This window comes from Arachis stenosperma, chromosome 4 (assembly GCF_014773155.1).
Source record: "Arachis stenosperma cultivar V10309 chromosome 4, arast.V10309.gnm1.PFL2, whole genome shotgun sequence".
Classification (NCBI taxonomy): Eukaryota; Viridiplantae; Streptophyta; class Magnoliopsida; order Fabales; family Fabaceae; genus Arachis; species Arachis stenosperma.
This window is the reverse complement of record NC_080380.1, coordinates 19,642,936-19,647,631: the sequence shown is the minus strand read 5'-3', so window position 1 is coordinate 19,647,631 and position 4,696 is coordinate 19,642,936.

Sequence of the window (4,696 nt, the reverse complement as noted above, 5' to 3'; positions counted from 1 at the left end):
CACATTCATCAAGTTGAAGAACAAGTGATATCTTGGAATAAGAACAAGCTGAATTGAATAGAAGAACAATAGTAATTGCATTAATACTCGAGGTACAGCAGAGCTCCACACCTTAATCTATGTTTTGTAGAAACTCCACCGTTGAAAATACATAAGAACAAGGTCTAGGCATGGCCGTGAGGCCAGCCCCATGATCTAAGATAGCGTAAGACTAAAGATAGCTACCCCGATATCTAAATACAATAGCAAAAGGTCCTATTTATAGGGAACTAGTAGCTTAAGAATTACAAAGGTGAGTAAATGACATAAAAATCCACTTCCGGGCCCACTTGGTGTGTGCTTGGGCTGAGAATTGAAGCATTTTCGTGTAGAGACTCTTCTTGGAGTTAAATGCCAGCTTTTGTGCCAGTTTGGGCGTTTAACTCCCACTTTGGTGCCAGTTCCGGCGTTTAACGCTGGGAATTCTGAAGGTGACTTTGAACGCCAGTTTGGGCCATCAAATCTTGGGCAAAGCATGAACTATCATATATTGCTGGAAAGCCCAGAATGTCTACTTTCCAACGCCGTTAAGACTGCGCCAATTGGGCTTCTGTAGCTCCAGAAAATCCACTTCGAGTGCAGGGAGGTCAGAATCCAACAGCATCTGCAGTCCTTTTAGTCTCTGAATCAGATTTTTGCTCAGATCCCTCAATTTCAGTCAGAAAATACCTGAAATCACAGAAAAACACACAAACTCATAGTAAAGTCCAGAAAAGTGAATTTTAACTAAAAAATAATAAAAATATACTAAAAACTAACTAAAACATACTAAAAACATACTAAAAACAATGCCAAAAAGCGTATAAATTATCCGCTCATCACAACACCAAACTTAAGTTGTTGCTTGTCCCCAAGCAACTGAAAATCAAATAAGATAAAAAGAAGAGAATATACAATGAATCCCAAAAACATCTATAAAGATCAGTATTAATTAGATGAGCGGGGCTTTTAGCTTTTTTCCTCTGAACAGTTTTGGCATCTCACTCTATCCTTTGAAATTCAGAATGATTGGCTTCTTTAGGAACTCAGAATCCAGATAGTGTTATTGATTCTCCTAGTTAAGTATGATGATTCTTGAACACAGCTACTTTATGAGTCTTGGCCGTGGCCCAAAGTACTCTGTCTTCCAGTATTACCACCGGATACATACATGCCACAGACACATAATTGGGTGAACCTTTTCAGATTGTGACTCAGCTTTGCTAAAGTCCCCAATTAGAGGTGTCCAGGGTTCTTAAGCACACTCTTTTTGCCTTGGATCACAACTTTATTTCTTTCTTTTTCTTTCTTTTTCTCTTTCCTCTTTTTTTTTTCACTTTTTCTCTCTTTTTTTGTATTCACTGCTTTTTCTTGCTTCAAGAATCATTTTTATGATTTTTCAGATCCTCAGTAACATGTCTTCTTTTTCATCATTCTTTCAAGAGCCAACATTCATGAACCACAAATTCAAAAGACATATGCACTGTTTAAGCATACATTCAGAAAACAAAGGTATTGCCACCACATCAAAATAATTAATCTGTTATAAAATTCAAAATTCATGCAATTCTTCTCTTTTTCAATTAAGAACATTTTTCATTCAAGAAAGGTGATGGATTCATAGGACATTCATAACTTTAAGGCATAGACACTAAGACACTAATGATCATAAGACACAAACATAGATAAACATAAGCATAAATTTTCGAAAAACAGGAAAATGAAGGACAAGGAGATTAAAGAACGGGTCCACCTTAGTGATGGCGGCTTGTTCTTCCTCTTGAAGATCTTATGGAGTGCTTGAGCTCATCAATGTCTCTTCCTTGTCTTTGTTGCTCCTCTCTCATGATTCTTTGATCTTCTCTAATTTCATGGAGGAGGATGGAATGTTCTTGGTGCTCCACCCTTAGTTGTCCCATGTTGGAACTCAATTCTCCTAGGGGGTGTTGATTTGCTCCCAATAGTTTTGAGGAGGAAAGTGCATCCCTTGAGGCATCTCAGGGATTTCATGATGAGAGGGGTCTCTTGTTTGCTCCATCCTTTTCTTAGTGATGGGCTTGTCCTCATCAATGAGAATGTCTCCTTCTATGTCCACTCCAACTGAATAACAGAGGTGACAAATGAGATGAGAAAAGGCTAACCTTGCCAAGGTAGAGGACTTGTCCGCCACCTTATAGAGTTCTTGGGCTATAACCTCGTGAATTTCCACTTCCTCTCCAATCATGATACTATGAATCATGATGGCCCGGTCTAGAGTAACTTCAGACCGGTTGCTAGTGGGAATGATTGAGCGTTGGATAAACTCCAATCATCCTCTAGCCATGGGCTTCAGGTCGTGCCTTCTCAGTAGAACCGGCTTCCCTCTTGAATCTCTCTTCCATTGGGCGCCCTCTTCACAAATGTCAGTGAGGACTTGGTCCAACCTTTGATTAAAGTTGACCCTTTTTGAGTTTGGAAGGGATCTCAGGGATCACCTTCTTCATGGCCACAACTTCATAGAAGTGGTCTTGATGCACCCTTGAGATGAATCTCTCCATCTCCCATGACTCGGAGGTGGAAGCTTTTGCCTTCCCTTTCCTCTTTCTAGAGGTTTCTCCGGCCTTGGATGCCATAAATGGTTATGGAAAAACAAAAAGCAATGCTTTTACCACACCAAACTTAAAAGGTTTGCTCGTCCTCGAGCAAAAGAAGAAAGAAGAGAGTAGAAGAAGAAGAAATGGAGGAGATGGAGGTGGCTTTGTGATTCGGCCAAAGGGGGGAGAAGTAGTGTTTAGGGTGTGTGAAAATGAAGGAGTGAAGATGGGTTTATATAGGTGAGGGGTTTTCGGGGAAGAGTGGTTGAGGTGATTGGTGAATGGGTGAAGAAGAGAGAGGGTGGTGGGGTAGGTGGGGATCCTGTGGGGTCCACAGATCCTGAGGTGTCAAGGAAAATTCAACCCTGCACCAAGTGGCGTGCAAAAATGCACCCTTTGCCAATTCTGGCGTTAAACGCCGGGCTGGTGCCCATTTCTGGCGTTTAACGCCAGGTTCTTGCCCTTTTCTGGCGTTTAACGCCAGTCTGGTGCCCCTTTCTGGCGTTAAACGTCCAGAATGGTGCCAGACTGGGCGTTAAACGCCCATTTGCTAACTTCACTGGCGTTTAAACGCCAGCAAGTTCTCCTCCAGGGTGTGCTATTTTTCTTTCTGTTTTTCATTCTGTTTTTGCTTTTTCAATTGATTTTGTGACTTCTCATGATCATCAACCTACAGAAAACATAAAATAACAAAGGAAAATAGATAAAATATAACATTGGGTTGCCTCCCAACAAGCGCTTCTTTAATGTCAGTAGCTTGACAGAGGGCTCTCATGAAGCCTCACAGATACTCAGAGCAATGTTGGAACCTCCCAATACCAAACTTAGAGTTTGAATGTGGGGGTTCAACACCAAACTTAGAATTTGGTTGTGGCCTCCCAACACCAAACTTAGAGTTTGACTGTGGAGGCTCTGTTTGACTCTGTTTTGAAAGAAGCTCTTCATGCTTCCTCTCCATGGTGACAGAGGGATATCCTTGAGCCTTAAACACAAAAGATTCTTCATTCACTTGAATGATCAATTCTCCTCTGTCAACATCAATCACAGCCTTTGCTGTGGCTAGGAAGGGTCTGCCAAGGATGATGGATTCATCCATGCACTTCCCAGTCTCTAGGACTATGAAATCAGCAGGGATATAATGGTCTTCAATCTTCACCAAAACATCCTCTACAAGTCCATAAGCTTGTTTTCTTGAATTGTCTGCCATCTCTAGTGAGATTCTTGCAGCTTGTACCTCAAAGATCCCTAGCTTCTCCATTACAGAGAGAGGCATGAGGTTTACACTTGACCCTAAGTCACACAGAGCCTTCTTAAAGGTCATGGTGCCTATGGTACAAGGTATTGAAAACTTCCCAGGATCTTGTCTCTTTTGAGGTAATCTCTGCCTAGATAAGTCATCCAGTTCTTTGGTGAGCAAAGGGGGTTCATCCTCCCAAGTCTCATTACCAAATAACTTGTCATTTAGCTTCATGATTGCTCCAAGGTATTTAGCAACTTGCTCTTCAGTGACATATTCATCCTCTTCAGAGGAAGAATACTCATCAGAGCTCATGAATGGCAGAAGTAAGTCCAGTGGAATCTCTATGGTCTCATTTTGAGCCTCAGATTCCCATGGTTCCTCATTAGGAAACTCATTGGAGGTCAGTGCACGCCCATTGAGGTCTTCCTCAGTGGCGTTCACTGCCTCTTTCTCCTCTCCAAATTCGGCCATGTTGATGGCCTTGCACTCTCCTTTTGGGTTTTCTTCTGTATTGCTTGGAAGAGTACTAGGAGGGAGTTCAGTAACTTTCTTGCTCAGCTGTCCCACTTGTGCCTCCAAGTTTCTAATGGAGGACCTTGTTTCAGTCATAAAACTTTGAGTGGTTTTGATTAGATCAGAGACCATGGTTGCTAAGTCAGAGTGGTTCTGCTTAGAATTCTCTGTCAGTTGCTGAGAAGATGATGGAAAAGGCTTGCTATTGCTAAACCTGTTTCTTCCACCATTATTATTGTTGAAACCTTGTTGAGGTCTCTGTTGATCCTTCCATGAGAAATTTGGATGATTTCTCCATGAAGAATTATAGGTGTTTCCATAGGGTTCTCCCATGTAATTCACCTCTTCCATT